Genomic DNA, 12,926 nt, shown 5'->3' with positions numbered 1-12,926 from the left:
GTGCTGCGCTGCATGACAAATGGTGGGCACCAGATACAGACAATTTTTCTGATCCACGCTCCTACCTTTTTTTAAGGAACTGCATCTGTGACCAACAGATGCATATCTGTATTCCCAGTTATGTGAAATCGATAGATTAAGGCCTAATTAACTTATTTCAATTGACTGATTTCCTTATATGAACTGTAAATCAATCTTTGAAATTATTGCATGTTGTGTTTATATTTATGTTCGTGTAATTGTTTTATTTATTGATAAATTAGTTTAGCGGCCAGCTATCTAAACTTGATTTTGTTAGTCAGTCTCACTCAGATATCATATTAACACCGCAAACATTTCTCTCCACCTAATGACAAACTGTGTAGAACTGCAGGAGATTAGCTGTAAAACAGCTAATTTTCCTCTTCGCCCCATGGCAAAAGGAGTAGAATTGCATGCAATTAGTTATAAATTAGCTAAATCTTCTCTCCTCCCATGGGAAAATGTAAATGTTTTTTCTACACCCAGTGGCAAAATGTTTTGAATTGCATGAAATGAACTCTACAATTATTTGTTTCTATTTCTGCTGTCATGAGGGGTGCCACAATTTTTTTTTAAACTGACCCCAGCATTGAAGGTCGCCAAGAACACAGTGGCCTCCATCATTCTTAAATGGAAGAAGTTTAGAACCACCAAGACTCTTCCTAGAGCTGGCCGCCTGGCCAAACTAAGCAATCGGGGGGGAAGGGCCTTGGTCAGGGAGGTGACCAAGATCCCGATGGTCACTCTGACAGAGCTCTGTGGAGATAGGAGAACCTATCCAAAAGACAACCATCTCTGCAGCAGGAATGGCTTCAGTACAGGTCTCTGGATGTCCTTGATGTCCAGTCAGAGCCCGGACCTGAACCCAATCAAAAATATCTGGAGAGACCTAAAAATAGCTGTGCAGCAATGCTCCCCATCCAATCTGACATAGCTTGAGAAGATCTGCAGAGAAGAATGGGAGAAACTCCCCAAATACAGGTGTGCCAAGCTTGTAGCGTCATAACCAAGACTTGAGGCTGTAACCGCTACTGAAGGTGCTTCAACAAAGTACTGAGTACTTTGTAGGGTCTTTATAGTTATGTAAATGTGATATCATTTTTTTTACTTTTTTATATAAATTAGCAAACATTTTTAAATACCCATTTTGCTTTGTCATTATGGAGTATTGTGAGTGGATTGATGGGAAAAAAACAATTGAATCCATTTTAGAATAAGGCTGTAACATAACAAAGTGTGGAAAAAGTCAAGGGGTCTGAATACCTCCCGAATGCACTGTATGTATGGGTGTGGGTACACAGACCCTCGAGCAACTGTGGCCCCTCATGATGAGTTAGGATTATTTGTGGCCCCCACCCCCATCAAAGTTGCCCATCCCTGCTCTAAACAACACTATATAGTTATCTTCAAACCAAGGCGATTGGAAGAGAAATGCAACAATCACGTCCTGCAAAATCTAGCAAGACAATACAACACATCCACTATGAGTCCACACACCATGATCCTTCAGAAGACTTATCCCCCCTCACTCTCTACTCTCTCCTATAATATACTATCTATCTCATGATATTGTATCCTGTCTCATACGATGAAGGAGTAGGAGGAAAGCATGGAGGTCAAAAACACAGTTCAGTTATTTCATATGTGTCTCTTTCCCTTGTCCACCTCACCGAAATGATAGGGTTTCAACAAGAGGCGAGAGCAGGGGGAGGCGAGAGCAGGGGGAGGCGAGAGCAGGGGGAGGCGAGAGCAGGGGGAGGCGAGAGCAGGGGGAGGCGAGAGCAGGGGGAGCTGAGAGCAGGGGAGCTGAGAGCAGGGGGGGGCGAGTTGCTCAGTCTTCGATGGAGAGAGACCCACACACAGAGTGCGTGTTTGCGTCGTAACAATAGCAGATCTTATCATGGCATATAGATCTGGATAAATTAGCAGAGATGGGTATTTTGACCATTTGTAGTATTGTGTCATTGAACGAAGCTCAGGGCAGGATAAGTATAACCAATGTGTTCCCTTTGTCACAGTATTACGAGACAAACAGCATAGATGTCATGCTGGAAGTGTGTTTAGGAGCAATCAGGACATATGATATAACCTTTCGTCATCTCTCTACAGTGAGAAGTTGTGATCAACATTATCATGTTAGATATATAATTACTCATCACCTCAATTTGAATTATCAACACAAACAAAGTCTGCTGTTTTCCCCTACGTGTATATTTCTGCATATTTGTACCTGTTTTAAAACACACATCACCAAGGTACCTTGTATTGGTTCTGGAAAAGACAACCCCCAGAGTTCAATTCATTAGAAAAGAGAACTCCTCCAAACCCTCTGGCTTGGACACTCTCACTCTACTTGGTATATTTGGAATATATTGAAGAACTCAAAGGAAATGTCCAGAGAACTGAAAACAAGATTGATGCAGTTCATTAATAGGTTCTACTGGACTCATTCAAGGTTGTTTAGAGTTAAGCGGAGGGGTATTCCAGAGTCTTGGAGATGCAGGGAGAGTGATGGCACTCTGGTTCACCTTTCATGGTTGTGCCTAAAAGTGCAAGACTTCCGGGTAGCCGGTCATTATTATCAGTGACGATATTCAATTTTCTCCCAGACAGTATAATCTAGGTGAGTCCTGACCTTTGTACGATGCTCCTATGTGGCTCAGTCAGTAGAATATGGTGCTTGCAACACAAAGGGTTGTGGGTTCAAGACCTGCTGGGGCTACCCATACATCTGTATGTACAAATAACTAAGTTGCTTTGGATAAAAGTGTCTACGAAATGGCCAATATAGTGTGATCTCCCTGCTTCTGATGCAAACTGGGTGTGGAAAATGTGTGGTTATCCCTACTAGGTACTGTACCAGCATATGAGAAACTTTCTTTCTCATTTATCAACGATGTGGAGAAATAGTATTTGAAATGGGGTAAATATCTAGTGGTTCATGAGACCTCAGTGACATTTAAGCCATAACGTTAAACCTAACCCTCTTCCTGTGTTCTAGAATCTTGGTTGATGTATTTATCCTATTCCCTCTGCCAGTGTAATTTGATCAGCCAATGATTTTATTTGAGTGTTTTTTTTTCCTTTTCTTTTACAGGTAGTGAGTTAATTGGTATTTGTTGGGTCCTTTTACTTTGTATTTGTTGTATTCTGTTGTTTCTATATAAAAAGCTGAAAATATCAAGAAAATATTGGCCATAAAAACAAGATAACTCAAGCTTACATCCACCCATGTCGATGTTGGACGTTGTGGTTGAAAGATTCCCAGCCAGTGTTCGTGCCTTATCCTGCAGGGCAGATAAAAGATGTGGTCCACTGTCAGGTACGTTACCCATCCACACCTCTCCCTTTATCAACTCTTATGGCTGCTTACTGATACACTGTAATCTGACACATCACATTTAAACAAGCACAGTTAAACTTTTCACTTGCCCCTACTGACACACACACGCACACGGTGGCCCAATAAAACTTCACACCTCGCTCCTAATCTCCCCTAACCCAGATGATACTCTGACGTCATAGAGTTCTGGAACACTGCAGGGTACAACAGACACACACACACACACTCCACTCACACCATGCGCAGTTAAACTATGATCATAGCGCTCTCTATTAAGATGTGATTGATGAACATCAACACGAATGTGTTAAATGAGTTTTGGACATGGCCCCTCACACACACACAACACAAACAAAAACTATATGTTATTTAAGATTTAAGTTGTGTTAGTGAGTGACAATCGGGGCTTGATATCTATTAATTAGCTAAATGGAATGCAAAAACAGGAAGACGTTACTTAAAAGATGTCCTTTACACAGGGGGATGGGCTGAACATGTGTCCGTGCATGTGTCCATGTGTGTATAGGCCTTCCAGCTCTGATGGACAGGTCTAGTAATTGATCATAAGCAATCTGGTGCAAACACCCTCATGTCCCTGTGGCTCTGGATGACTCCTTCTAGGTTACTGTAGGACACTGTAGGAGAGAGTCACATTATTACAACATTGTGAAATACACGTATGGTAGTCGCTCTGCAGGTGTGTTGAAGAAAATAGTTTGAATGACAATAAACTCCCTCCCACACACTGTCCACACAAAGTATCACTTATTTACTGTGCTGATGTTTCTGCCTTTCCACCTTCGTCAGAACATTAGCACCAACAATAAGTGATGTTTTGTGAACTCCTATGTTTCTAGTCATTTTTTTAAATGAGAGCATGACACAGAGAACAAAAGAACACAAGGTTCAGAACAAGGTGGGCAACTGAGGATAAAAGTGATGGAAATCCAATACATCTACAGTACATAGTTAGGTTCTAAATTAACCTAGTAAAAGTCACGGACCATTAGTAAAGCGTGAACCAAGTTTATTCACCCATTGGGTCATACAGCTGCATACTGGTATTTAACCCTTTCTCCTATGCTGAGCTCCACCTTACACATCTGAACAGGCAATACACTTCTGGTGCTAACCAGAAGATTCGTTCTTCCTCACTTCATCTAACCTGACCTCTGCCCCAAATTGCTCACTCCTCCCCAACTTCTCGTCCAATTGGATCTCTGATGTCTTACGATGGGGCAACAGGGTGGCCTAGTGGTTAGAGAATGGACTAGTAACCAAAAGGTTGCAAGTTCAAATCCCCGAGCTGACAAGGTACAGAATCCAACAGCGTACAGTACCGTCGGAAAGTATTCAGATCCCACATGTTGTTAGGTTACAGCCTTATTCTAAAATTGATTAAATCTTTTTTTTTCTTCATCACTCTACACACAATACCCATAATGACAAAGCAAAAACAGTTATCGAAATGTTTGTTAATTTATAAAAAATAAAAAAAACTGAAATATTACTTTTACATACAGTTGAAGTCGGAAGTTTACATACACCTTAACCAAATACATTTAAACTCAGTTTTTCACAATTCCCGACGTTTAATACTAGTAAAAAGTCCCTGTCTTAGGTCAGTTAGGATCAGCACTTTATTTTAAGAATGTGAAATGTCAGAGATAATTATTCATTTCAGCTTTTATTTCTTTCATCACATCCCCAGTGGGTCAGAAGTTCACATTCACTCAATTAGTATTTGGTAGCATCGCTTTGAAATTGTTTAACTTGGGTCAAGCATTTCATGTAGCCTTCCACAAGCTTCCCACAATAAGTTGGGTGAATTTTGGCCCATTCCTCCTGACAGAGCTGGTGTAACTGAGTCAGGTTTGTAGGCCTCCTTGCTCGCACATGCTTTTTCAGTTCTGCCCACAAATTTTCAATGTGATTAAGGTCAGGGCTTTGTGATGGCCTCTCCAATACCTTGACTTTGTTGTCCTTAAGCCATTTTGCTACAACTTTGGAAGTATGCTTTGGGTCATTGTCCATTTGGAAGACCCATTTGCAACCAAGCTTTAACTTCCTGAATGATGTCTTTAAATGTTGCTTCAGTATTTCCACATAATTTTACTACCTCATGATGCCATCTATTTTGTGAAGCGCACTAGTCCCTCCTGCAGCAAAGCACTCAAACAAAATGATGCTGCCACCCCGTGCTTCACAGTTGGGATGGTGTTCTTCAGCTTGCAAGCAATCCCCATTATCCTCCAAACATAACGATGGTCATTATGGCCAAACAGTTCTATTTTCGTGTCATCAGACCAGAGGACATTTCTCCAAAAAGTACAATCTTTGTCCCCATGTGCAGTTGCAAACCGTAGTCTGGCTTTTTTATGGCGGTTTTGGAGTAGTGGCTTCTTCCTTGCTGAGCAGCCTTTCAGGTAATGTGATATATGACTTGTTTTACTGTGGATATAGATACATTTGTACCCGTTTCCTCCAGCATCTTCACAAGGTCCTTTGCTGTTGTTGAAATTTCTCCCAAGAATGAACCAGACTTGTGGAGGGCTACAATGTTTTCTGAGGTCTTGGCTGATTTATTTTTTGCTGTTGTTGAAATTTCTCCCAAGAATGAACCAGACTTGTGGAGGGCTACAATTTGTTTTCTGAGGTCTTGGCTGATTTCTTTTGATTTTCCCATGATGTCAAGCAAAGAGGCACTGAGTTTGAAGGTAGGCCTTGAAATACATCCACAAGTATACCTCCAATTGACTCAAATTATGTCAATTAGCCTATCAGAAGCTTCTAAAGCCATGACATCATTTTCTGGAATTATCCAAGCTGTTTAAAGGCACAGTCAACGTAGTGTATGTAAACTACTGACCCACTGGAATTGTGATACAGTGAATTATAAGTGAAATAATCTGCCTGTAAACAATTGTTGGAAAAACTACTTGTGTCATGCACAAAGTAGATGTCCTAACCGACTTGCCAAAACTATAGTTTGTTAACAAGAAATTGGTGGAGTGGTTGAAAAACAAGTTTTAATGACTCCAACCTAAGTGTATGTAAACTTCTGACTTCAACTGTAAGTATTCAGTACTCAAGTCTTCTTGGGTATGACGCTACAAGTTTGGACCACCTGTATTTGGGGAATTTCTCCCATTCTTATCTGCAGATCTTCTCAAGCTCTGTCAGGTTGGATGGGGAGCATTGCTGCTCAGTTATTTGCATGTCTCTCCAGCAATATTTGATCAGGTTTAAGTACGGGCTCTGGCTGGGCCACTCAAGGACATTCAGAGACTTGTCCCGAAGCCACTCCTGCGTTGTCTTGGTTGCGTGGTTAGGGTCATTGTCCTGTTGGAAGGTGAACCTTCGCACCGGTCTGAGGTCCTGAGAGCTCTGGAGCAGCTTTTCATCAAGGATCTCCCTGTACTTCGGTCCGTTCATCTTTGCCTCGATCCTGACTAGTCTTCCAGTCCCTGCCGCTGAAAAACATTCCCACAGCATAATTCTGCCACCAACATGCTTCACCGTAGGGATGGTGCCAGGTTTCTTCCATATGTGACACTTGGCATTCAGGCCAAAGAGTTCAATCTTGGTTCCATCAGACCAGAGAAACTTGTTTCTCATGAGGAGTGGCTTCCACCTGGCCACTCTACCATAACAGTCTGATTGGTAGAGTGCTGCAGAGATGGTTGTCCTTTCGGAAGTTTCTCCCATCTCCACAAAGGAACTCTAGAGCTCTGTTAGAGTGACCATTGGGTTCTTGGTCACCTCCCAGACCAAGGCCCTTCTCCCCCAATTGCTCAGTTTAGCCGGGTGGCGAGCTCTAGGAAGAGTCTTGGTGGATCCAAACTTCTTCCATTTAAGAATCATCGACGCCACTGTGTTCTCGACGACCTACAGTGCTGCAGAAATGTTTTGGTACCCTTCCCCAGATCTGTGCCTTGACACAATCCTGTCTCTGGGCTCTACAGACAATTCCTTCGACCTCATGGCTTGGTTTTTGTACTGACATGCATTGTCAACTGTGAGACCTTATATAGACACGTGGGGGCCTTTCCAAATCATGTCCAATCAATTGAATTTACCACAGGTGGACTGAGCACAGTTTTGAGTCTTATAACAAAGGGTCTTGAACACTTATGTAAAAAAGGTACTTCTGGGCCTCCCGAGTGGTGCAGTGGTCTAAGGCACTGCATCACAGTGCTAGCTGTGCCACTAGATATACTGGTTTGAGTCCAGGCTCTGTTGCAGCCGGCTGTGACCAGGCAGTGTACAACTGGCCCAGCGTCGTCCGGGTTAGGGGAGGGCTTGGTCGGCCAGGATGTCCTTGTCCCATCGCGCTCTAGCTACTCCTGTGGCGGGCCAAGCACATGCACGCTGACACAGTCGCCAGGTGTACGGTGTTTCCTCCGACACAATGATGTGGCTGGCTTCCGGGTTAAGCGGGGATTGTATCAAGAAGAAGAAGCAGTGCGGCTTGGCTTGGTCGTGTTTCAGAGGACGCAGGGCTCTCGACCTTCGCCTCTCCCAAATCCGTACGGGAGTTGCAGTGATGGGACAAGACTGTAACTACCAATTGGGGAGAAAAATGGGTAATTTAAAAAATATACAGTGCCTTGCGAAAGTATTCGGCCCCCTTGAACTTTGCGACCTTTTGCCACATTTCAGGCTTCAAACATAAAGATATAAAACTGTATGTTTTTGTGAAGAATCAACAACAAGTGGGACACAATCATGAAGTGGAACGACATTTATTGGATATTTCAAACTTTTTTAACAAATCAAAAACTGAAAAATTGGGCGTGCAAAATTATTCATCCCCCTTAAGTTAATACTTTGTAGCGCCACCTTTTGCTGCGATTACAGCTGTAAGTCGCTTGGGGTATGTCTCTATCAGTTTTGCACATCGAGAGACTGACATTTTTTCCCATTCCTCCTTGCAAAACAGCTCGAGCTCAGTGAGGTTGGATGGAGAGCATTTGTGAACAGCAGTTTTCAGTTCTTTCCACAGATTCTCGATTGGATTCAGGTCTGGACTTTGACTTGGCCATTCTAACACCTGGATATGTTTATTTTTGAACCATTCCATTGTAGATTTTGCTTTATGTTTTGGATCATTGTCTTGTTGGAAGACAAATCTCCGTCCCAGTCTCAGGTCTTTTGCAGACTCCATCAGGTTTTCTTCCAGAATGGTCCTGTATTTGGCTCCATCCATCTTCCCATCAATTTTAACCATCTTCCCTGTCCCTGCTGAAGAAAAGCAGGCCCAAACCATGATGCTGCCACCACCATGTTTGACAGTGGGGATGGTGTGTTCAGCTGTGTTGCTTTTACGCCAAACATAACGTTTTGTATTGTTGCCAAAAAGTTCAATTTTGGTTTCATCTGACCAGAGCACCTTCTTCCACATGTTTGGTGTGTCTCCCAGGTGGCTTGTGGCAAACTTTAAACAACACTTTTTATGGATATCTTTAAGAAATGGCTTTCTTCTTGCCACTCTTCCATAAAGGCCAGATTTGTGCAATATACGACTGATTGTTGTCCTATGGACAGAGTCTCCCACCTCAGCTGTAGATCTCTGCAGTTCATCCAGAGTGATCATGGGCCTCTTGGCTGCATCTCTGATCAGTCTTCTCCTTGTATGAGCTGAAAGTTTAGAGGGACGGCCAGGTCTTGGTAGATTTGCAGTGGTCTGATACTCCTTCCATTTCAATATTATCGCTTGCACAGTGCTCCTTGGGATGTTTAAAGCTTGGGAAATCTTTTTGTATCCAAATCCGGCTTTAAACTTCTTCACAACAGTATCTCGGACCTGCCTGGTGTGTTCCTTGTTCTTCATGATGCTCTCTGGGCTTTTAACGGACCTCTGAGACTATCACAGTGCAGGTGCATTTATACGGAGACTTGATTACACACAGGTGGATTGTATTTATCATCATTAGTCATTTAGGTCAACATTGGATCATTCAGAGATCCTCACTGAACTTCTGGAGAGTTTGCTGCACTGAAAGTAAAGGGGCTGAATAATTTTGCACGCCCAATTTTTCAGTTTTTGATTTGTTAAAAAAGTTTGAAATATCCAATAAATGTCGTTCCACTTCATGATTGTGTCCCACTTGTTGTTGATTCTTCACAAAAAAATACAGTTTTATATCTTTATGTTTGAAGCCTGAAATGTGGCAAAAGGTTGCAAAGTTCAAGGGGGCCGAATACTTTCGCAAGGCACTGTATAATAAAAAAATGAAAGATATTTCTGTTTTTAATACATTTGTAAAAATGTCAAAACCTGTTTTTGCTTTGTCATTATGGGGTAATGTGTGTAGATTGCTGAGGATTTTTTTTATTTAATCCATTTTAGAATAAAGCTGTAACATAACAAAATGAGGAAAAAGTCAAGGGGTCTGAATAATTTCCGAAGGCACTGTATATCTTTTACAGTGCATTATTTCAATTACAGCATATCGGATGACTGTCATTCATATTCCATTCATCGAGCTCAATGTAACATCGATAGGTTTAGGCTACTAAATTATACACACATTTTCCCTATACCAATCATGAGGTTCCTACAACCTAGCCAATGAATGAAAGTTTACAACATGGTGCACAGATAGAGAGACATTTGAGTAATCAAGGTGACAGATATTGACACATTCAATACCACCTTGCACTCTCTTGCCTGCATCTAGCTGATCTAGGGTGTAATCATTAGTCCACCATCAGGAAAACAACCTCACACTCAACATAAATAAAACAAAGGAGATGATCGTGGACTTCAGGAAACAGCAGAGGGAGCACCCCCCTATCCACATCGACGGGACAGTAGTGGAAAAGGTGGAAAGTTTTAAGTTCCTCTGAGTACACATCACGGACAAACTGAAATGGTCCACCCACACAAACAGCGTGGTGAAGAAGGCGCAACAGTGCCTCTTTAATCTCAGGAGGCTGAAGAAGTTTGTCTTGTCACCAAAAACACTCACAAACCTTTACAGATGCACAATCGAGAGCATCCTGTCGGACTGTATCACCGCCCGGTACGGCAACTGCTCCGCCCACAACCGTAAGGCTCTCCAGAGGGTAGTGAGGTCTGCACAACGCATCACCGGGGGCAAACTACCTGCCCTCCAAGACACCTACACCACCCGATGTCACAGGAAGGCCAAAAAGATCATCAAGGACAACAACCACCCGAGCCACTACCTGTTCACCCCGCTATCATCCAGAAGGCGAGGTCAGTACAGGTGCATCAAAGCAGGGACCGAGAGACTGAATAACAGCTTCTATCTCAATGCCATCAGACTGTTAAACAGCCATCACTAACATTGAGTGGCTGCTGCCAACATACTGACTCAAATCTCTAGCCACTTTAATAATAAAAACTGGATGTAATAAATGTATCACTAGTCACTTTAAACAATGCCTTTATATAATGTTTACATACCCTACATTACTCATCTCATATGTATATACTGTACTCTATACCATCTACTGCATCCTGCCTATGGCGTTCGACCGTCACTCATCCATATATTTATATGTACATATTCTTATTCAGTCCTTTACACTTGTGTGTAAGGTAGTTGTTATGACATTGTTAGATTACTTGTTAGATATAACTACATGGTCGGAACTAGAAGCACAAGCATTTCGCCACACTCGCATTAACATCTGCTAACCATGTGTATGCGACCAATAACATTTGATTTGATTTGAGTTGCAAACGAGAGTTTCTATTGGACAAATTATGGTATGTTTATCCCCGTTTTGTTCCGTGTGCATCCGTTTAAGAAATGTTTTTCAACAGAATCGACGGAATGAGTACTCTTCTGATCACATACAAACACAGTTCTCTTCCATAGCAACATACAAACAGCATGATCCCTTTGATCATTGTATAATTCCTTCTCGCATCTACGAGCTCTCCTCCTTTCACCTTAACCCTTCGCTTATGGACTTCAGTGCACAGCATATCAGCTGTCTGTGACCAGACGAAAAAAAACTTTCCAAGCCAAACTTTCATATCATAAACGCTAACCTCTACACACAACCACAATTTTTGTAACCATATTAACGTCATAGTCAACATAGCTACTAGAACTAACGTGTTAGTAAACCTGCTACAATCATGCAGTTCAGTCAGCAGCAAGCAGTTTAGTAGTTACATCGATGGGCCTGGGTGGCAATATATTAATGAAACCAAAAGCTTACCTTGACTTGGATGAGTTCCAGTGTTGAATAGCCATAGCCAGCTAGCAAACATAGCATCCCTCTCCGTTTGAGTCGGGTGTTTGAGTAGGCTAAACTAGCTAGCTGCATTCACTAGTGAGTGAAAGTGAAAAATAAAATATAACAAAATATAGCTAGCTTTCTCTTTCATGCTTCTCCTTCATTTTTGAAGAAATGAATGTGTTCAAAACTGTTCAACTATTGTCTTTCTCTCTCTTTGAGTCAACTACTCAGCACATTTTATGCACTGCAATGCTAGCTAGCTGTAGCTTATGCTTTCAGTACTAGATTCATACTCTGATCCTTTGATTGGGTGGACATGTTAGTTCCTGCTGTAAGAGGTCTGATAGGTTGGTCCTCCAAAAGTTGTCATAATTACTGTGTAAGACTACGGAAGGAGATGAGAACCACAAGCCTCCTAGGTTTTGTATTGAAGTCAATGTACCCAGAGAAGGATGGAAACTAGCTGTCCTCCGTGCTGTTGAGGCTACTGTAGAACTTCATTGCGAAACAGTATGTTTTAAACAATGATTTGGTGACATGAATATATTTAGCATAGTTCAATCTAAAAACCTTCACTGAGGGGCCTCCACTGATCTTTACTTATACAGCTATATTTTTTCATATAATATTTATTTTCACAACGAATTAAAGATTAAATATAAAGATATTGTACATTTTTCCCCTTTTGCCCCCCCCCCCCCTAGAATGTCTCCAAACTAATTTAAAAAGAAAGGCAAAGTAATTGAGTTACATATCAGAAAACAAATCAAAAGTATTCAACAATGTTACTTCAATACAAGCAAAAATGTAATAGCCTAACAATTTCAAGTGATTAGGTGATCCAATAGGCCTATAGCAGTAATCTCAAGGAGTGGAAATGGGGCCAAGAGTACTAATCTGGAGGAAGTGTTTGGAGCTGTTCAAAATAGGATATCATCAGGTCCCAGGTGGAGTAAAAGTAGTTGGTTGACCCTCGAACGGTATAATAAATGTGTTCTAATTTCAGAAACAGCATCAGATCTTTGAGCCAAAGAGAGACTAAGAGAGGATTGATAGATTTCCAATCAAATAAGATCCTTCTGCAGGACAACAGGGAGGCAAAGTTAATGGCATCCAGCTGTGTATTGTTCAGAGAACGATTGTTGTTTGGTTTGTTTTAAATATAGTGGACAAATAATCTTTAGTGGACCAGAACATCTGGGTCAAGTCCGCCAAGGGGCCTTTACACCTGTCACATGTATCATCAATATTTGGGTAGAATTTCTGACAATCTGGCCTTACTGAAATGGATATGGTGAAGTATCTTAAACTGTATAAGGCTGAGCCTGACACAAGAGGA

Source organism: Oncorhynchus clarkii, chromosome 5 (genome assembly GCF_045791955.1).
Source record: "Oncorhynchus clarkii lewisi isolate Uvic-CL-2024 chromosome 5, UVic_Ocla_1.0, whole genome shotgun sequence".
NCBI lineage: Eukaryota > Metazoa > Chordata > Actinopteri > Salmoniformes > Salmonidae > Oncorhynchus > Oncorhynchus clarkii.
Note: the sequence above shows the minus strand (reverse complement) of the source record.